This window comes from Nycticebus coucang, chromosome 4, assembly GCF_027406575.1.
Source record: "Nycticebus coucang isolate mNycCou1 chromosome 4, mNycCou1.pri, whole genome shotgun sequence".
Lineage (NCBI taxonomy): Eukaryota > Metazoa > Chordata > Mammalia > Primates > Lorisidae > Nycticebus > Nycticebus coucang.
In genome coordinates this window covers 81,834,298-81,857,816 of record NC_069783.1, presented here as the reverse complement: position 1 = coordinate 81,857,816, position 23,519 = coordinate 81,834,298, and the positions used below count along the sequence as shown (strand labels likewise).

Sequence of the window (23,519 nt, the reverse complement as noted above, 5' to 3'; positions counted from 1 at the left end):
AGAGCAGATCATTTCCAGGTAAATGGAAAATGTTTGTAGGTAAAACCCAACTGTGCTCTCAAAATTGCATGGTAATCAGAATACACTCATATTGATTAGGAGCTGTTTTCAAGGAACAGCTTTTAATGTATTTATTATTCATGTCAGTAACAGAATCTATCTGTATAGAAATAGCTGTAATGTTCCAGCCATTAGCCATTTTTGTTCTTTTAAGTAGACTAAATATTCTCTACAGAATCTTATTTACAAATGGGGCTGTTCATTATATTTTCTTAAAATAGCTGGTGCAGCAGACATTAATTCCTTAATACATTGAATCCTCACAAACCTGTGTATCTCAAATTGAGTTAATGGCAGTGAGGGTCACACACTTCCGTAACAAATCAAATGAATTGTTACTATAGTGGCACATTCAATGAATGTAAAGCCAGTGAAATCAGCTCAGGTAAAAGACTAAAATACAACCCTGAAAAGGGTCTGTAGTAATCACAGCTTGGTCCGTCTGGGTCTTTCACATTCAAAAAAGGAACATGGCCAAATTTTTAACATTATTTATTAGAGGTAAAAAAATGCAATTTGAAAAGTCTACCTGTGAGGCAGAAATATCCTCAAACACCAGATAATACTAATTCTGCCAGCACAATTTATTTCCCAGGAGGAAAACTATTTGCTACGAAACAAACTACTGAAAATCCCAAGGGGAGAAAAAAAAAAAAAACACCGCCAAAACTATTGGATTCTTTTAAGTAACCAAACTACTCATAATAAAATGAAATAAATAGTGTAGAAAAGAAATTATTACATAATTTACCAAAACTCTCTTTAGGGTTTTTTAAAGGGGATAAACGAACAGTTATCCAACAGTCACTTGTAAAATGGTAAATTACTCGGTAGAGAGAGAGAAATAGGGAAAAATGACCCAAATAAATTGAACACATACTTAAATTGTGCTGAGCAATTTGTAGCACACGTGCTGGAGAGTTGCACGGACTGATTATGAAGAGCGATGTGGAATCAACGTTCTCTTTCCTTTTTTCCCCATCTCTGCCTATTTCCACTGGTTTCCTCAGATTTCTTTAGCAACATTGTGCACCATGATGGGTAGCATGAACTTCCCTCAAAATCTCAATTCCAGCAACCAAGCCTGAATGAACAGCTTCTGAAAAAAACCACCCAATATCTTCCTCTATGTTCCACTCAGAGAAGATGCACTCTATAATTTATAACATAAAATCGTAGAATAAAGCTTAGAATGAAGCATAGTCATTCCCTCAGAAAGTACACTTTAAGTTCAAATACGTTCACCCCCCAAAACACACATACACACACAAGCACACACATACACACTGCATTTATGTAAATGCTGTCTCCTTTTTTCAGCCCTGAATGAGTTGCACATGTTTAATCTAATCAATAGTCTTTACTATCTGGAGTGCTGTCCAGCTGTTCCCTGTTCTAAGTCCTATTACAAACTAAGATTACATTTTCTTAAATTTTTTCACATGTAGTTAATAATTGTCACTTGCTTTCTTTACAGAATTCCTATATATATATATGTATATATATATTTTTACCTTTGCATGTCCGATCTCTTTGACAGCATTGTAAACTATTTATACATGCAAACACATAAGATGGTTAACCATCTCCATTCTGTTACTGTTCTTCATCTGGGGACCCTAAGTGTTCCAGCACCAGTTAATACTGACTGCCTTCTCAGGGGTGTCCAACCTGAGCTTGCAAGGGCCATGTGCTGATTTTGTGAGGACTTATTTGCTTCTTTGTGGTGTCAGATACCAGGACAAGTATGCCTGGATCTTTTCTTGCTAATCAACTATCCTTAGTGTTTGTGTATGTAAGGTGTGGCCCAGAACAACTCTTTTTCCGATGTGTAGCAGAGATAAAAAGAAGGTTGGACACCACACCACACACCCCGCCCCTCAGCAAGGTCTTTCTAGTACTATGGATCTGAAAATCCAGCTTACTTCACTTCTGCACTTGGTTCCCTATTCTGTAGGGACACACAAGTTCTTTGTCCTTTATGTTATGTCCTTGTTACTAAAGAACTATATCCTAGCTTCCTAGGTTCCTGAGAATAAAAGTTCAAAGTTTATGTGTGTGTGTGTGTGTTTTCATTTAGTATTTACATGTTTATAAACAGCTTACCATTCATGTTTTATTGTTTATCTGGATATAAATTTCAAGATCCAAAATAACTTTCTACTGAATGCTGAAGGCTTTGCACCTATTGTGAAGTGTTGATAGTGAAAAACCTGTTTTGTTTTGTTTTTTTTTTATGTCCAATCCACTGCTGTGACCTGCTTATATTCACTAGTTTCACAGTAAGCCTTGTTTAAAGTTTTCATTTTTTTTTTTTTTTTTATTGTTGGGGATTCATTGAGGGTACAATAAGCCAGTTACACTGATTGCAATTGTTAGGTAAAGTCCCTCTTGCAATCATGTCTTGCCCCCATAAAGTGTGACACACACTAAGGCCCCACCCTCCTCCCTCCATCCCTCTTTCTGTCATTAACTTGTTGTCTCTTTTTATAATCTGATAGAGGTTTTGTGAATAAAATTTAAAAATGCTTTATCACGGTGGCATGGTCAGTCAGTGTTGGTTTTTTCATTGATGTTGGGTTACTGAGGGTAAATCACAGGGCTGTTGAGAGCACAGTAGAAACAGTCATGATAGACACCTTGGTAGATGTGCGTTGCCTCTGTTCAGCACCAGGTGAGATACGCATAGTCACTGCATTGCTCTTGCCACAGGTACCATTCATAAACTAATCTGTTTACCAAAAACGGAAAGAGAAATGAAGTTTAGTGTATGTCTTCTGGTAGTTGCTTTTGTGTTTATTTTTTAATTTTTTTAATTCTGTAATAATTTACTATGATATGGTACTATTGAATTCAGGAAAATTTAAATACCATGTAACTGGCATTATTTTTCATTTTTTTCCTTTTCAGTCTTTAGTAAATTTAAAAGAAAATATATTTATAAACACAAATAAGATGACAGATACATTTATAACAAAATAATACCAAAAATCAAATTCATGATGAAAAAATGGCAAAGTTATTATTATTATACAATTAAAATTCTCTTGGGCAAGCCCAATCCTGGGATAATCTTTTTTGATTATTTTTTTATTTTTACGTATACATGTGTTTGTTAGGTTTCCATTTTTTGCATTCACAAAAATAAAGAGGCTTAAAATTTAATAACAATAACAATGTTTAAGATAAGAACTAGAAAAAAAAAAGAGTGAACTAACATAAATACATTCAGAAAAGAAATCAGAGAATTGCTGCATTGAAATATTTTCAATTTAATATTTCGATATTAAAAATTAAATATTTTTTAATTTTTTAAAGGCTAGTCTCCTTCCTGACTACGTAATAACATTTAGAGGACAGGGACCAAGGAAACAGTGTAATGAAAGCCCATTTCACAGAGGCCTGACCCTGTGAAATGAGTACCATTAGAACACTCCATTGCTTTAATTATCTGTGCTTAGCAGTCACAGGGCATTACAGGTACCCCAAATACCATTCAGACTCCAGGGGAGATAACAAGAATAAAACCAAACCAAAACACAAAAACAAAGCAACACTCAGAAAACAGCCTATCCCTGAAGCCTCTGAGTCATAAATCACAGGTGTGTGATTCTCCCATCTGCTCCACGCCTGTCACCGCTGGCGTATTATGTCCTTCTGCTGCGATCCCCTTGTTTATGGTGTTCATCAGTAAACCATGTTGTTGTACAGATGTTAAAATGAAGCCTGTCCCTGTTTTTCTCTTATAAACGTTAGGTGGGCTCCTGACAGGAGAAGCAAAAAGGACAGGGACACACATCCTGAATCACTTGTTTGTGACAAGATGGCATCCCAAGGCACAACACAGCTCCATATTTTTTCCTTACCATTTTATTTGTAAAAGCTAGATCCCAGGGCAGTACCTGTGGCTCAAAGGAGTAGGGTGCCAGCCCCATATGCCACAGGTGGTGGGTTCAAACCCAGCCCTGACCAAAAACTGCAAAAAAAAAAAGCTAGATCTCATTTTTTTTTCTTAAAATCCATTTTTCTCCTAATACTTTTGATTTTCTTCTTCTTCCTGGAAGTTTCTATTTAAAAGCTTCTTTCACCTTCATTGTGTATCTATAAACGGATTCATCTACCCAGAGTTAAGCTTTTAATGAATGATCCTGTTATTTTTGGAAAGACTAAACTATCACAATATCTCCCAACTGTGAGTGATAACAGATGCTCACTTTTCAAATAAGTCCCCTCTGCATCGGGGACCCAGGAATATTCTTAAGAAAATAACACCCTCTGTATGATGACCTGCAGAGTTAGGCATGTGGTCATACCAATGACAAAATACCATATCAAATACAATCATAAGAATTCCCTAGTTCCATTGTTAAAGTATTATATTATCTCACCTTTCCCTGAAGATTCATTTTCATGTGGGCTGATAATTTCCTAACAAATTGTTTTTTAACAATCACACTGGATGATGGTTCGTTTGATTAAGACAAAAATCAGAAAAAATGCCACTGGTACCAGAGAGCCAAGAGTTTGTACTATGAGATTGCCAGCCATGATGTAGACAAAGGAGCAGGGCTCAGAGTCATCCCCAAGATAGGCTTCAGGCAACCTACTACAAAGTCTCTCAAAAATCAGCTCTGAGTCAGGAGAAGGCCGTTACAATGTTAATGTGGTAACCAGCAAAGGTCATGTATTGATTGTTTTTAAATTCCGATGTGCCCTTGAACATAGTCCTCTCTTAGACTATGAATTACTTATCCTATGTGATTGATGCAAACATGTTTTTATTTTCGATGATCTGCATGCAGGAACCCCTATTTACCCTCAATCCCATCCCACCCCAGAAGGGCTTGTTTGTTCACGTTCTTGGTCCAAAATCTGTATCTGTGCTTTATTGTACAATGCTCTACTGTGTGTTCAGATACCCGTCTCCACGGGATTGTGACTCGTAGGTGCTATATATCCTTTCAGTGTTTGATGAAAAGGTGAATAGGGGAATAATGAATAAATAAATGAATAGAGCTATTATTGCATGCAAATATCTGATTTCAAGTAAGTTTATAAAATTCACTAGTTTTTGAACAAGACCCTGAAAAATGAGAGTCGGCACAGGAAAGATTTGAAAGGAGAGGGGTATTGATATTCAATAATAAATTTTTAGCTGTATTTTTACAGTTTGGCAGCACTTTATTACTTCAAATCATTTATATCAAATCCTATATATGAAATAGAAGAAAGAAGAATGAGGATGAGGATCCCCAGCTATTTGATCCTTTTGCCTTTACCTGAGGAGCTAGGTGTATCTCTACGGAACTCTACCATTAGCAATTCAGTTTGTGAACCCCAGAGATAACTTGCAGTCAAGATTATAAACTCCTAGGATATCCAACCAGAAGGGCCAGTCACCTTTAATAACTCTCCAGAGTTTTTCCCCACACACACATAAAATGAGACTGCCTAGGATTCTAAACTCCCCTGCAAGTTCACATATGCTCTGTTAACAATCTACCATTAAAATCAGCAGAAAGGTAAAGAGCCTGAGGCTGTCTTTGAAGCTCAGCATTAAGTCAAGCTGTTAGCTTGTTAACTAGTATCCTTGGCCCGATTCTAACATTCTAGTGTTCATACTATTCCGGTGTTCTAGGAAGAGGTAATCATCTTTCTGTTTATTCGGAGTTCAATACAGACCTTCTAAGCTGTGTTTCTGCTTAGACCTTGACAATAGCTCTTTGGAATGTGGACTCTATTTGGTAGACTCATGTAGGGCTGTGGGGGCCATGCTGATAACTCATTGACTTGGTGGACTTGCTGCACCAAGGGGAGGGGATTCCAGGCTGTCGTCCTATTCCCCGGTACTGCTGGAGGATGGTAGAATATGTCACTTCAAGATATGTACACTTTAATATAAGGACTATGTTGAGCTAAAAGAATTTGAAAAATAGTAGATACAAAATGGATATTCTAATATCTTATTTCTTCCTGAAAAGAGTAGATAAATGATCCCTTGTAAAAGATGCTATCTCCATATAGGGGGAAAAGAAATTTCTTCAACAGGCAGTCACAGCAGAGACAATTCTGTGTAAAAAGACTTTGTTAGAACAAATCCACATCTTCTTTTAATATAGAAAAATAATTTAGTTGTTATACTTTTTCACAGTTGCCTGTGTTCATTCAACCTAATATAAAACCACTCAGGTTTTGCCCATTCTTTGGATAGTCATTTTCTCATGAGAGTTCCTAAGTCATGTAAAACTTATATTAAATTTGTATGTTTGTCTTTTGTTACTCTATTATACATCAGTTTTCTTCTCAGGTGTACTTAGGGATACCTCTGATACTTTTGCTTTGGTCTTTTCTATAAAACCAAAGTTCAGATTATGTGTGAAAGTAGGAATACCAAAGAAATAGGAAATTCAGAAGTATAATAAACTAATGTCTCCCACACTGGTTTGGTTATAGCTGGCTCCATCCTCCCTTTGACTGGGAGGTAGGAGCTGTGCGTTCTTTTTCAATCCTTATGAGGTGATTTGTGATCTTGATAAAATTACTTCCCTGAATATCAGGTTCCATGTCTGTAAAATTGGTCTGCTGGACTAAACTATTTCTAATATGTTGATGCTGATCATTAACATATCCTATATTTTAGGGTTTCATCTTGAACCAGAAAACGAGGACATTGTGTAGCATTTGCATTACAAATGCTTTCCAAATATCTCTCCTTGTAACTCCACATTGTACTTCTGTACCCACTCACCTCTAGGAGATTGATTTTCTAGTAAAGAGCACATACTCCACAACTCCATCATCTCTCACCTCAGAACTCCTCCCGTGTGTGTCGAGCAGTGAGTCTCTAAGGTCTACATCATTCAATGTTTCCTGCTCAATAATTCTAATTCTCCATCAGAGCAGATAGTTCAGGATAGACATAATCCTTCTGGAGGTCATTGCCACAATTAATGAGTTAATACAACTCAAGGACTACACTATGCTACACACTTCCTTTAAAATATGTGATCATATTTAATCTGCACGGTAATTAATGAACTAGTCTATTATTTTCTGCCTTTTTCAGATAGAGTATGTGAGACACAGATAACAGATGAAAGTTACATGGCTTACAAGAGGCTAAGCCAGGATCCAAAGCCAAGCTTCTTCTGCAGCCGTCCTTCTAAGCTCTGTGCTGAGCTGCCTCACCAATGGGCTGAGGATTCTTTGCCAATAGCCTCTAATCTGGCTGGGGGCACATAACAACCACTCCTTTCTCTGTGGCCTTTCTGAGGGCACCTCCCACTTTCCTTCCTGGAGTGTTTTTCCCCATCAGCAGAAGCTCTACCCTGTCAGGTTATTCACTTAATTTCTTCAAAACTTCATTTTCTGAGAAAGAAACTCACTGAAGCAAAACTTACATTCTAAATGTCATGGCTGTCAATTAGCCATGCAACTTTTACGGAGTCACTCTCCCTCTATGAGTTTCAGTCTTGTTTTTCTATTGTCTCTAAGATCTGCTGCAGTCCAGTGATGTTTTTATGATGGTTTGAACAAGGGAATTTGACTTTAAGCATTTAAGAGGAAAGGTTGGAGTATTCACAGTTTGTGAAATTATTTATTATAAATATTTCATCATCTTCAAATAAATAACTAAATGGAGTCATATAATAACAGGATTTGACTTGAAATGTTAAATGTGTAGAACCTTGATGATAGGTTGGCATGTCCAGGGAAATTATTGGATATGTGTTTTTTCATTGATAAAAGAATGAATGCATGAACATCAATGGAATATTGCATTATCAGTGAAATAAGCATTGTCAAGTTAATAAAATCTGATTCCTGTAAAATCATTAATATGCTATTCCAAACAAGATTAGCCCAAGGATCATCAGCATTGCACCCCAAGTGAACACAATTTTATCAGAGACTTTTTCTGCTACCAACTTCACCTTGCCCATCTACAACTCTAAAGCAGTTGCTTTTATCAGATTATTGCAGAAGATTTGGAAAGGTGGAGTCCTGTTGCTCCCTAGATCACATAATCTACAAACCGTCCTTTTCCTCAAGTGATTCAGGCAGAATTACTCTCAGCACGTGTTCCCCTTGTCCCTGGAAGCAAATCCATTAGAGCAGCAATCCTGCTGAAGCATGACCTATCTTCTGTTCCCTTAGACAGCGAGCACATTGGTGTTTGGGTAGTGTCTTGTTTCTTCCTCTCTCATTTTCCTTCTTTCGTCTCATGCCTGGTATATTAACCAAGAGAGAAAATATTGCTTGAACTTTATAATCAATGAAGTAAGTGAGGCTATAAAGTGGTATCTGTAAATGGTCCCCATTCTATAGCTGTGAGTCATACACTTTTGGAAGCAGAAAAAGTTCTGTAAGTGCTGCATTTCCTGAAGCATGTGCTGGATGCCACAAAGGAGACATCTCACCCCTGTGTCCCTTTTTCCAGAAGTCCCATTTCTGTAATTAGCTTCCCTCCTGGGGGTATTCTTTCTAAAGCAGCTATAGCTGTCAGAAAGTCACCTATTTTGGAGCATTCAGTTAGTCCTGAAACTTCTTAAAATGGTCTTGGCCAGATCCCTTCCCTGCCTCATACACAATTATCCAAACTGAATCTTCACTTTTCTCCCAGGCTCTTTTGTATACCTTACTTCCTCAGCTTCCACTGCTACCATCTTAGTAAAATTCAAATCACTATGAACTTTGGCCCTCCATTCTTTTTAAATATAATTGCTTTCTTACTACAAGTATTAGAATTTACTTTCTCCTGTGTGCTACGAAGGGTATATCATTCATACTCTGACTGCAAAATATCTGCCAACTAATTGTGACGACTAATCTGAACATAGAATTTGATTTTTCTTTCTTATATCACGGAGAACTTGAAAAGCATAGAGTAATTATAGTGCAAGTTGATGTGAAATAAGAGCCCTAAGAGAAAAAGGAAAAGAGATGTACAGGTGTTCAGGTGTCTCTAGCCTCACTTTCTCCTAGACGAGCCTTCTTGTGTACATACGCATGACCAAATCATCTTAAAACTCCATCACCATCATGGTACTTCTTATCTATAACCTCCATGGGTTTGTAACTTTGTTGCTCAGAGTATGGCTTATCCACTAATAGCACTGACAGCCTCTGCACACTTACTAAAAATGCAGACATTTGGGCCACTTCAAACCTTTTGGAGCACCATCTGCATTTTAACATGACCTCAGATGATTTATATACACATTACAGGTTAAAAAGCACAGATCTGGACCTTCAGTTGTCTACAGTAGAGATGGGCAACATTTTAGGGGCACGACTTTTAAGCATGTATTAAAAATGTGTATACTGACTTTATTATTTCTTTGTAATTTAACATTTTTAGGAAAGCATTTGTGGATATCCTGGGAAAATATATTTATTTTCCAGCCAAGATGCAGCATAGTGGAGTATTTACAACCATGAATGTATTTAAATCTAGGCTCGATGAATTATGGTATGAACCCAGGGAACTTATCTGTACCTCAGTGTTCTCGTCTATCAATTGGGGATAATAGAACCCAATATATAAGGTGATTAGGCAGATTAAGTTTGTTAAAATTTATCAAGTGCTGAAAATAATATCTAGCACATCATAGACACAATATAAATCTTTGCAAAATACTTGCAAAGAATTAAATTAGTAAGGTAAATTAGACAATTAGCAATAAGATTCAGCCGTGCAATATTGATATCTGGATATATTTTGGAAATACAACAGAAGAAAAAATAGAATTCAGAAGAGAAGTCTCTAATCATTATGTCATTTCAGCTAAACAGAAAAAACAAACTGAAAAAGATTCATGGCCACTCACATTTTGAAGATGTGAACACAGAGCCTGAGAAGGATGTTGTAAATCATTTAGGGTTATCAATGAGTTAACACAGTGGAGTCTAAAGCACCTGTTGCATCCATTCATTGGCTTCAACATTTGCAAATTATTGACTATCTGTCAAGCCCTTAATAGGCCCCGGTATTACAGAGAAGGTGATCTAAATTTAAAGAAAGGAAAATATGTTTGGGAGATATAATTTAGGAAAAGAATGCAAGATTGAAAACCAATAGGAATGAAAAGTAACGAAGATACTTTTATGCATAGCTAAGAGATTATGGTAATGCTTATGGAAACACCAGGAAAACTATTTCATCCAAGTGATGCTAGTAGTTTTATTTTTAATTTTTTCTTTAGCAATCATCATATTGTTTCCCCTAATGGTTGCAGCATTCTTCATTCCCACCAACAGTGTATATGGGTTCTAATTTCTTTACATCCTCCTTGCCAATATATAACCTTTTTTTTCTCATAATATGCATCTTAACAGGAAGGAAGTAGTATCTCATTGTGGCTTTGATATACATTTCCCTGATGATTAGTGATATTGAACATCTTTTCCTAAACCTGGTGACCACTTATATGTCTTTAAAGAATTGCTTATTCAAGTCTTTTGTCCATTTTTAAATTGAGTTATTTGTATTTGTTTGTTTGTTTTGCTATTGAGTTGTTAGATATTATATTGTATTTTGGATATTAAGCCCTTATCAGATGGATGGTTTGCAAATATTTTTCCTATTCCATAGATTGCTTTTTCTCTGTAAAGTATTTCTTTTGCTGTGCAGATTTTTAGTTTGATGTAGTCCCACTTGCTAATTTTTATTTTTATTCCTTGTGCTTTTAGTGTCAGATCAGATTACCAAAACTAATGCCAAGCAGCTTTTTTTCTGTTTTTATGTTATTTCCTAGGAGTTCCATGGTTTCAAGTCTTATATTTAAGTCTTTGATATTTATCCTATTAATGTGGAATATTACATTGATTTTAATATTAATCGGCCTTGCATTCCTATAATATATCCCATTTAGTGAAGGTCTGCAATTCTTTTCATATGTTGCTAGATTCATCTTTCTTATATTTTGTTGAAGATTTTCACTTACATTCTCAAGGAATTTTCCTTTATAAGAAGAGCAATCGTATTTGTCTCTGACTTTGCATGTCTTGTAATTTTTTGTTGAAAACTGAACATTTGAATGTGGTAACCCTGGAAGTCATATGCTCATACTAACTCAAGATTTTTTACTTTCTTTAATTAATTAATGATGATTGCTTAAGGACTTTTCCCATTTTTTCCTCCAAAACTGTATACCATTTCCTTTGTGTGCTGTGTGTACAGTTAATGTTTTGGCATGTATTACCTTGAAAGCCAGGTGCTACAACAAAGAAACAAACAAAAATGACAATATTTTTTCTCTGTGTTTGTATTTTGACTATGATGCATCTCAGTGCAGAGCTCTTTGAGTTTATCTGTATGGATTTCATTTAGCTTCCCAGATATGTAAATTTGTCTTTCAGCAAATTTGTGAAGTGTTCAGGCATGATTTATTTAAATACCCTTCCTCCCCTTTCTCTCTCTCTTCCTCTCCTTCTGAGGCAATTATTTTCCATATGCTTTATAGTGCCTACTACTTTCTGAGGCTTTGCTCATTTTTTTCCACTTTTTAGTTTCTTTTCCTCAAACTGAAGTACTTCAATTAACCAGTACTCAAATTCGCCTATTCCGTGTTCTCCAAGTTTAAATCTGGTGATGGACCCCTCTATAGAGGTTATTGTTTTTATTTCAGTTACTGTAATTTTCAACTCCAGAACCACATTATATAACTTCTATTTCTTTATCAGTATTCTCTGTGCGGTGAGTTACCACTGTCATGCTCTCCTATAATTCTCTTAACAACATTTTCTTTAGTACTTTGAATATATTTAGAATAATGGCTCTATCATCTTTTTCTAATAAGTTCAATGTCTGAGTCACCTCAGAGATGGCTTCTATCGACAGCTTCCCCGCATCTCCTTTCTCCATGAATAAGCTATACTACCCTATGGCTCTCAATTAAAAAAAAAAAAAACTGGATATTTTAAATAATATGTGTCAGTCCTGAAAATCAGATCCTCAGATGTTATTGCTTTTGCTGTTTTTTGTTCATGTGGCTGTTTTACTTAATGACTTTACTGAACAAATATGCAGAGTTTTATTAGCTCTTCTATGCAGTCCTTAAAATCTCTACTTGGGTAGCTATTTTGGTATTTTAATGATTGGATAAATATCACTTAAATATCTTTAATAAATAATATTTCCCAGTTGTGTATTGTGGTACCTCTTCAACCCTTCAGCAGGCAACTGACATCCCTGGCTTAGTCTTCAATTCCTGCTTGAGCAAAGAGTTAAGGTCACGCAAAGGTGAGAGATTAGTAATTTATTCAGTCTTTTGGGGGAAATGTACATGGTCCTAGATATGTGTGTGGTTTTATGGATTTTGAAGAATATGTCAGTGTTTTTCAAAGCGTTTTATGGGCCTCTCAATCCATAGATTTTCTTTTAGCTTATTGATAATCATACAATCGGAATAGTCTTTTGAAGCAGCTATAATCTTAAAACTATTGCTGCTGATAGCTTTTAGATGAGTGCTCCCAGGGTAGGATTGGTTTTAGAAAGCATATTCTGGATCAGCTTAAGAAATGATTAGCTCTGGAACTGAGCTTAATAGTTAGAAGTCAATAAGATCAAATACGGAAATGTTTTTGGTACAGGACTTTGGGGTGAACCAAACCCATTCTCTTCTCAGTAGTCACGAGGTTGCTAGTTTTACCTGGTACATTAACTGTGAGTCTGTGGGTTTTTCAAGCCAGGGAGCAGGTGATCGGATTAAGGCAAATCAATCAAACGTAGCTGCTCTCACACACATCCAGCCTTACTATTTATTACTCCTCACGTAGTTGCAAGCATTTAGTAAACTCCTGGAGTTCTCAAGAGTTGATTTGAATTGTTTCACCATTATTCTCATTGTCCTTATGCCAAGTGGATTTTTAGAGGACTTTACTTTGCCATTACAGAATTACCCTCTGTTGTTAATGCTCTTTTAGCTAATTCTTTAAGAACTTTTTTCATGTTAAAAAGTATTGCTTGTAGGATAAAAATTATATATTAGTATCTATGTTTATAGGTTATTATGATTTATTTGTATCTATGTACATTAATAAGTCTGTACTTTATAACTATATATTTCAAAAGCATAGACTTCATAGTCAGAATTAATCTCAATTAAGCATTTTGTTGATCAGTTCTGTGAGATTACTAGCTGGTTTGACCAAGTTATTTAACTTTTGTGTATCTCAGTTACCTCAGATTACTTTTAAAATTTCAGAATATTAGGGAGCACCCATGTTGTTGTTGTTGATGCTGTTATTTTCGTTTGTTTGTTTGTTTGTTTTGAGACAGTCACTTTGTCACCCTCAGTAGAGTGCCATAACATTATAGCTCATAGCAACCTCCAACTCTTGGGCTCAAGCAATTCTCTTGCCTCAGCCTCCCAAGTAGCTGGAACTATAGGCACCTGCCACAATGCCCAGCTTTTTTTAGAGATGGGGTCTCACTCTAGTGCAGGCTGGTGTTGAACCTGTGAGCTCAGGCAATCCACGCACCTTGGCTTCCTCGATTGCTAGGATTACAGGCATGAGCCACTGCACTCAGCCAAGGTACAAGTGTTTTGTTTATATGCTTTTTGTTTACACAAATTGAGTCAGGATTATAAGGGTGCCCCCTACCCATAAAGGGTACACCACACCCAATAGGTGTGAATTTACTCACCCCCTTCTCTCCCCATTCCAGTATGATTTTCATAAAGATTTACTTACATATGTGAACTTAAGGTTGATCGATAAGTTACAAACTGGTACAGAGTATATGTACTTGTTTCTCTAATCCTGGGAAATTTCACTTAGAAGAATCCTAACAAGAAAAAAGAGAGCAAAAGACATGAACAGAAACTTTTCAAATTAAAATATACTAATGGCCAAAAAACTCACGAAAAATATGTTCTATGTCTCTAATCATTAGAAAAATGCAAATCAAAACCAGAGTGAAATTTCACCTAACTCCAATGAGAATGGCTCGTATTAATAAGTTCCCAAACAACAAATACTGGTATAGATGAGGAGAAGGAACTCTCAATTTCCTCATTTTATTTTTATTTTGTTTTTATTAAATCATAGCTGTGTACATTAATGCAATTAGTATTGCTGTATGAAGTAAATGGTAAGACATATAAAATGTACTGATTATCAAGTCTGGGCAGGAAATTAATAAATATATTCAAATATTATTATTATTAACTGATGTAAGTATACTATGTTACAGGGATTCAAAATATTTCATTAAAGTATATGCCTAGGTTTTGTTTCTTCAGATATTGTTTCTTCTACTGACGACAATGGATGCCTGGAGATGGGACAGTCTATGGTGAGCAGAGTCAGGCTCAGAATAGCGTCTGGCTCACTGAAACACCAGCAGATGTAGACGTGAGCAAAAATGCAGTCATTGTTGAGCAGACTCATACTCCCAGAAACAACCTCTCATATTATAAAGAAAGAGAGAAGGATTGACCAAGAGACCTGAATGGATAGTCAATAGCAGAAATGACTGAAGTATGTGCACAGAGTTTATGAAAAGCACTTGAGAAATTTAGATCATGAGCATGTGTATACAGGAGCTCTCTTTTCCCAGGGTGCTAAATGCATGCTCTTATGCTCTTATGGTGGACTCAATACAAGAGTCTTACTAAGGCTTACACTCAACTAGGTTTAATGTAATTCAGGAAAACAAAGACAACAAAAGCAAACAAACAAAAAGTACAGTTTAAACATATACATATATTTTATTTTTCAATTATACCTCAATAAAACTAGACCAAATAGAGTAGAAGACGTTAAAAACTGTATATTTCATGGGATGAGTGAACGTGGTAGTAAGCGATGTACAAAAAATAATCCCCTAAACTTTCAATCAGTTCCTTTGACTACTTGATCTTTGCCTTCTAAGCATAATCCAAGGAAGTATAATGGAAAACATTGAAATACAAGAAATTGGCTGAACATCAGAGACAGAGAGGTATTTTATTTTTCAGAGAGGCATTTTGAAGAAGAAATAAACTAAGTTTCTTCTGAAAGAATTACTTTAAAACACAAATTTCTCTCTGAACTCTACATTTCATTTTCCAATTCCTTCTGCTTGCTTTCTGTCTCTAAGAGACCGCTGACTGAAGCCATATACTAAATATTAAAGATAGAATAGACAATTTGAATAGATGGAAATTAAAAATAAATCATCCCTGTGATTTACTATTGAGTAATTCATTTACTATGATTCAATGTAATTAATCATTTATTCATAGATACACGTACACAATATTTCCTAAAAAAATTTTTTGTACCAGGGTGAAAAGCATGGCACGTGTTAACAAGAATAAATGTATCATCGTATACATTTTAAACTACTTACAAATTTAGTACAACAACAAAAAAAATTTTGCTTACAATACTTCATTTACTTCTCTTTAAAGTCACCTCATCTAAATGCAATAAGTAATTTTTTACCTATTTGCATTTAATCATGAAATTAATATTTACTAAGATTTACTTGAATCATTTAAAAAATAATTACCTAGAATTATTTTTTACTGTTTAATAAGGTTCAATTATATTTCACATGAGTCAATGAAATGTTAGTAATTAGTCTAATCTAAATTCTACATCAGGATTTAGAATGAATAATAAATTTGAGAGAAAATAAGAAAACATGGAGATTCACATACTATTAGAGCTAGTGGATGTAAAGTGTGAACTTTAGGGAAAATATTTATAATCATATTATTTGCACAGAAGCAAATGCTCCCAAGAATGTTCTCACATATTCTAAATTGCTTAGCATTTTCAAAATTTGACAAAATTGCTATTAAAACATGTACATCTAAAAATGGTAGATGCCTAAGGTTATAAAAACAGTTGGTGGCCTAGATGCAGACAGGATTCTCCCAACTCCATGGCCAGGGCTCATTTGCTCCAATTTTACCCTGCAGCCTAGGAGCATTTATGTACTTTTGCGGTTGCTAGAGAATTCTACATTGCTATATATACTTAATTTTCTCTTACAAAGACCTCAATCTTCAATGTCTTCCTATTATAAATGCATTATTATACACAGCTATGATTTAATAAAATATAGACAATTATATTTACAAAACTAAAAAATTAAAAAAACAAATTGTTTTGAGATTAGATGCATTTCAATAATAAATCCATGCAAATAAATAATTAAAAAAGGAAACAAAAATATGCTGTTTTATTCTAATGTGAAAATGACCAGTAGCATAATGTGTTAGCTTCCCAAGAGAATTTTCAAAGGGGGCATTGGTTTTCCCTGAGGGAATAATCTCTACCCCCAAATTATAGGCTTCTACAGTAACTTTGGAATAATACTAGGCAGGGATTCATTCCAAGTGTCAACAAAATAACAAGCAACCTACTGCCCAGCTTCTTTGGTCTGAAACGTCAGGTTTGTTCATGAAAAACACAGCACAGAAACTAATATGTGGTCTGTAACTTTCAGAATGTTTCCACATGAATTGTCCTATTTAGTGTTGTGTCATAGGAATTGACAGAGACAGAGGCTGTGAGGGAAACCAGGTGGAGTCAGTAACTGTGTTTTAGACCAGTCTCAAAATATGTAAAGCAGGTTGTCATTACCGCTCCAGTCTTACTGACCATAATAAGGTGACACACACCTACTGATTTTGCATAAAACAGGTAAGGAATCCCTAAGATTGTTTTTGATGCATGGGACTGTAAAAGCCTTGGTTGAGAATTTTTATCCTCTGTCTTATATTTCAAAATTTAAAAGTTCTACTAATGACTTTGACATACACAACTTCCCATAAAAGCCCCTCAGTTTAATATACCTTTACATAAAACTACCCTTTAACTTTTTAAAAATACTGATACACAAAAAACACTTTTCCCCTTATTGATATCTTCCGATTTTTCTTTTTTTTTTATCTAACTATGAGTGTTTCCAAAGAGACTTTTTTCACAACCTTCCAACCCTAGAGTCACTTAGCAAACTACCAACATAAATGAATCACTACTTTCTCCTTTCCCAAGTTGTTCTTTTATTACTTTTCTAGTGCTTAATTTTTTTTATTATTTATGAAATAAAAACAATAGCACGATAACACAATAACACAAAAGCAAAAAGAAAAAAATATATTATATATTTTAGTTCTTTTCATATTTCTCCTGACTTGAGTTCCTTGCTATCTAGATACTATCTTTCCTGTACAAGGAATGGCCTATTGTCAATGTTACCCAGAACTTAAGACTCATTTTCTTGAAAATTGAGGCTAGACCATTTTGTTTTACTGTTAAGAAATTTGCCTACTTATTGACATCAGGTGGCAGCCATTTATGTTAACTTTGTCTCATCTTCCTGAAAAAGATGTGTAGCCATTGTTCTACTACCAACTCCTAGACCTGAAAAATAGGAGCTATTCAATAGATAACTTGTTGAGTTAGGAATGACCAAGTCAATTAATAAAGGATGTCTTTGAAGATTTAACCTGCAGTTCACACCTGAGATTATCTAAATGTACCACTGCATATCTTTTTAGGTATTTTTTGGATCAATTGACTCACCTAAGTTACTTTATGTAGTCTTGCCATCTCAATATTGCTTTTGTTATCAATAAATAGACTCAGTTTCTGAGATGAAATATGTGATTAAGAAGAATGCCTTCCTTTATATCACTCTAAGTGGGATAAGTTTACTTTTTAATTTTGATAAGAATGTTGGGAAAATGTAAGTAAATGTAAGATATGTAAGTCCAGTTGCATCTTGGGAAACTGAGTAACCTTCAGCAAAGTGGCCAGCTGGGGGGACACACTAGCTTGCATTACCCTTTTATCTATATTATTTATTCAGAGGTTACTTTTGGTAGCTATTATGCATTTCATACTCATGGAGTATGTTATATTATAATTTTGAGTGAGAAGAAATCAATTACAATTATTTTAAATTATAAAAATATCAAATCTTTTAGTAATGACTATAGATATATGTATAATGAATTTTTTTTTAAAAAACAATCCTATTATGTCACCCTTGGTAGAGTGCCGTGGCACCACAGCTCACAGTAACCTCCAACTCTTGGGCTTAAGCAATTCTCTTGCCTCAGCCTCCCAAGTAGCTAGTACTATAGACGCCCGCCACAACGCCCAGCTATGATAATGAATTCTAAATGATTGATTTAAGCTGGTCTCTGTCATGGATAATATATTCCATATAGGATAAGAAGCATATAAAGAGATTCTCAACCAGTTAATCAGCATCAGAATTATATAATTCTCCTTCATTTTTATTTTCTGTGGTTCTATGGCCAAACATGTTCCAAAAATATTAAATGGAAAATTCCAGAAATAAACAGTTCATATTTATTAAATTACATATTTAACGTGTTGAAATCTCATGCTGTTCTGCTCCAACCCACCTGGGACCTGAATCATCCCTTTTTCCAGCATATCTATTGAATATGTATGCGACTTTGTAGCTGTCATTTTCACCCGTGGGTTTTTACCTCGCACCCCCTCAGGCTGAAGCATCCTCCTCAATTATCTTCATCACTAAGATAAACTCGTTCTCCCTTCAAATTCAATTTACTTCTTCCAGGGAAGCTTTAGTGAACTTCAGTATTCTGGGGTAAGTGATGGTTTCTCTGTTGTCCTACAAACTCTCTCTTTTAAATCTATCCTTGTTCACATCACAGTGTAGTAGCTTGTATTTTGTCAGAAACCTGCCAGTGTCACCCATCTGATAAGCTCCTCTGCACTGTGACTTTCCACACCTCTATAAAGAGGTAGAAGGCAAGTCCATTCACCTAGCAACTGACTTGACTTGCAGAATAGAACAGCATTGACACTGTGCCAGTTGGGAGAATATCCTTTAAGAGGCCTGTGGTCCAGCTGTGATTCCTACCACTTAAACCCCAGCCTCCATGTAAAAACTGTGATCACCCTGGATCCATCTATCTAAGCCACAAGGTGAGATCATGAAGAATGAAATTCCAGCTAGAAAGAGAAGCTGGAGGCAATGAGATAACGGCCATGTGAGTAAAACTGTGCAACTGGATCCTCCAGCTGAGATGCTGCCACTGACACCATATGCACCAGGGACAAATTGCCCAGCTTAAAGTCCTCGGAAATTTCTGAACTATATCATATGGAAAAAATAAAACTGTTGCTTTAAACTAAGAACTTTTGGAATTGTTTGTCATGATGAAATATATAGCCACAACAAAGTAATTATTTCTTACTAATTTGTTTTTCTCCTTTGACTGTAAGTTTTAGGTGACTAAATAGGACCCTCACTTACTGAGCTTGAATTGCGGAGCCTGGAATGTAGCAAATGCCTCTCAAATGCTTATTTTATGAATCAGTGAGTTTTCAAATTTGAATGTATGATTGAATATGCAAATGAATCAAGTTCCAGGAAAATGTGTAGCTAACAGACACTTCTATGGAGAGATGAAAAGGAATTGGGAAAAAAGAATGGAGATGAGAGATACAGTGGTTTTAAATGGGTATAAAAAGAAGGAAAGTAGTTGAGGAGGAGGTGGTCTGAAGGTATTGGGGTCTTCCAAGACTAGCACCTGGTTGGATTCTTCATTAAGTGGACTCAGTATATTGTCTTACCTATGACTTGATTTACTGTGGCAAATGAACATAAAGTAATATCACCAAAGGAAATGACATATAGGTCCCAGGGAAACCTAATACAACTTTTTTTGCAGTTTTTTGGCCAGGGTTGGGTTTGAACCCGCCGCCTCTGGTATATGAGGCTGGCGCCCCATTCCTTTGAGCCACAGGCACCTCCACAGATACAACTTTTCAAAGCTTCCCTCCCAGTGGAGTACAGAGGACACACTTAATTCCCCCAGCAATGAGTCATGGCAACATTTCTGAAATTTTGCCAACCAGGAAACCTCATTAACAATTCAGCACCTGGGATTTTTGACAGGGTCTGATCACGTAGCCAGCTTCTTCCTTGCACACACAAAAATTCTAGACTCCCAGAAGAAAAGCTGAGGTTAGCATAAATCATACTATTTGTACAAATAGTTTACACACAGTGATCCACTCTGCATTTCTGAGAATGGTGGTAAACTTCTTGAAATCTAAGTACCAAGATGCTGGCGAAGGGTCAACCTGGTAAATAGGTCTTTTCCTTGGTACAGAAGGAAAAGGTTTTAGTCCCTACAGTCTATTCTCAGTCCTTTGGACACTGTCATCGAGAAGTTATCTGTGACTGTAGAGGAATAAAACCTAATGAGTATTAAGCTATTAAATAAATTTCAATTTCAATTAAAACAATCCTTTACCAAAATATCCTTAACAGAATATTTTAAAATTTAGTTCTTAGTCTGAAATATAAATAAAATATTTATATATAACTGTTACATTAAAAGGGAACCCACGAGAGTTTTAATGCTAAAAATATTTAGTAACTATTTGTCATGTATAAAAACACACAGTGGCTGTGGTTATAACTGATGGTTGCAAAACAAGGACTTCCCATTAGGATTTAAGTTAATAGTATGGAAAACCAACTGATAGATAATAACTATATACCTTGGCAAGGACTATATTAGAGGCTTCCGTGGTTTGTTCTGTACACACCAAAGAAATCTCTAGTACTACTGGGGAGAAGACTCAGGAAGGTCACTCTTCTGAAGTACATTAATTAAGTCAAAGCTTAATTACCAGTAATATTTAGTAGACCTTATTTCTTAGAAATAAGAAGGAGTTATGCCTTTCCAGCGCAGAGAATAGTCCATAACACATTTTAAGGAAGTACAAGTAAAGTCTGTTACTGGAATGCCAGCCTTTAAGAGAAAAATAAATCAAAGGTGAAAATAGAGAATCAGGTAAATTGAAATCACCAAGTGGATTGCATGGTACCTTAATATCTGAACTATAAATAAAGGCAAGCTGCTGAAGACCTTAAAGTGAATAGATAGGACTAAAGTAGAGTTTTCAGATTTTTCATATTTTTCAAATCCTGATGGAAAAAATGGATTAGGGCAACATTTCCCTCCCTTTAGTCATCCTACTTAGCCCTTTAGGTTACTGAATCCCTCTGTTACTGTAAATTCTTTGCTTTATGTGAACTTGAAATCTTCTTACTTTGCAATAATGCTTGTGAAAAAAATACTTATATTCAAATATAATATATTTACATGTAATTTATAAACATGCATCAATACGCATTCATATATATTGGTAGTTTTTTGGTACTTAAATAAAATGTGCTATGAGAAGTTTGACAAGATATTGCTAGGAAAAAAATATATACATATATATTTAACTTAATATATAAATTATAAAATATATATCAATTTATGTACCCTGAAAATACTTTTGTACTATCAATAATAGAAGCTACTACAATAGTTCATAAGTTATGGTGAAGCTGGTTCTCCCTCTGCTCATGCAGCAAAACATCTATGTAAAGAAATCACTCCAAGTAAAACCAACATACAAAATTTCAATAAAAATTATTATTTTAAAAATTTTAGTTCCTGGCTGAAATGATAACAAATAAAGGAACTCATTCAGGAGCCATAAACCTTAAGAAAATGAGAATCATAAATTTTTTTCAAGAAAAATAAAAATTACTCTAAAAGGACACTCTGAAATTTAGGAAAGTCCATTGTTATGCCACTCCAAAGAAATGAAATGAACTCCCATCCAGAATGTGGCTGACATGTCATGACTGATAAGGCTACATACATAAATGTGATATAAAAAGATTTTTAATCACTTATTATGACTTTCTGGGGAGAGGAGGTTGGACTTTCCAAGCTGGTACAAAAAACAGCTCTTGAAAGCAAAGAAAGGAAATTAGTGGCTTCAGTTTTTTATGGTAATCAAGAATTGGAGTTAATGTTTATAAATTGCCAAGTGATAATGGTATATATTCGTGGGGTACATAGTGATGTTTTGATATATCTACTATATAGTGATCTTATAGGGATAATTAGCATTCATAATCTAAATAATTTATTCTTTCCTTATGTTTGAAATGCTATCTTCCTCCCAGCTATTTGAACCTATATACGCTATTAATTATAGTCACACTACGGTGGTATAAAACACTATAACTTATTCCTTCTATTTAGCTATAATTTTGTAATTTTGTATAATTTAACAGATCTCTCCCTATCTTCCCATTTCCAGACCCTAGTTTCTATATTCTTTTCGTCTTTTTTTTTTTTTTAGTTTCTACATATGAATGAGAACATACGGTGTTTAAGTGCCTGGCTTATTTTACTTAATATAATGTACTTTAGTTTTATCCATGTTGCCACAGATGACAGATTCATTCTTTTTAATGGCTAAATTGTATTCCACATTTCCTTTGTCCAGTTGTCTAATTTTGGATACCTAGCTTTATTCCACACCTTAGCTGTTGTGAATAGTGCTGCAGTAAATACACCAGACGTCTCCTCCATATGCTCATTTCCTTTCATTTGGATAAATGCCCAGTGGTGGGACTGCTGGATTGTGAAGTAGTTAAATTTTGACTTTTATACTATCCTCCATACTGTTCTCCATAATCACTGTCCTGAATTATATTTCCACCAACAGTGTATACAATTTGTTAAGGAAATGTTTCTCTGCATCCTCACCAATATTTAGTATTATTATTTTTTGTCTTTTGGATACTGTCCATTCTAACTGGGGAGAGATGATACTTCCTTTTGGTTTTGATTTTCATTTTCCTGATGATTATTGATGTTGAGTATTTCTTATTTTTTTTTTTTTTTTGTCATTCGTATTTTGGGGAGGAGAGTAAATATTCAGATCATTTGCCCATTTTTTCATCAGATTAAGTTTTTTTTTATTTTTTGCCATTGAGATACTTTAATTCTTTATATATTCTGGATATTAATTCCCTGTCAAATGAATATTTTGCTAATTAACAGCTTCCTTTCCAAGTTAGATGATGCCCTTCACTTCATTTTCTTGCTTAATTGCTCTGGCTGGGACTCCAAGTCCTATGTCCAGTAAGAAATATGAGAGTGGGCATTCTCGTCTCATCTCAGTTTTTAGGAAGAAAAGCTTCATTTAGAAAGATGTTAGCTATGAGTTTGTCATATATAGGCTTTATTATGTTAAGATACATTCCTTTTTTATTTCATTCATTAGGACTTCATGAAACACTGTTGAATTTCATCAAAATATTTTCTACATCTATTGAGATAATTCTATGCTTTTTGGCTTTCATTCTACTGATTCAATATATGGCATTTATTGATTTGTATATGTTGAGTCTTCTTTGGATTCCAGGAATAATCCCACACGATTGTGTTATATCTTCCTCACGTTTCATTGGATTTGGTTTGTTGTGGACATGTGTTTCTGTGTTCATCATGGATTTGCCCTGTAGTTTTTCTTTATTTATTGTGTACTTGCCTGAGTTTGGTAGCCTGTATATGCTTGCCAAGTAGAATGAATTAGAAAGAATTCTGTTTGCTTTGATTTTTGGAGATAGTTTTATAAGAATTGAT

At 35.0% G+C, this 23,519-nt stretch overlaps 1 pseudogene; it reads right to left on the bottom strand.

The window, feature by feature from the left end:
• The window catches only part of LOC128584338 (N-acetyllactosaminide beta-1,6-N-acetylglucosaminyl-transferase-like), a 76,988-nt pseudogene that overhangs the window by 1,850 nt on the left and 51,619 nt on the right, over positions 1-23,519 (bottom strand).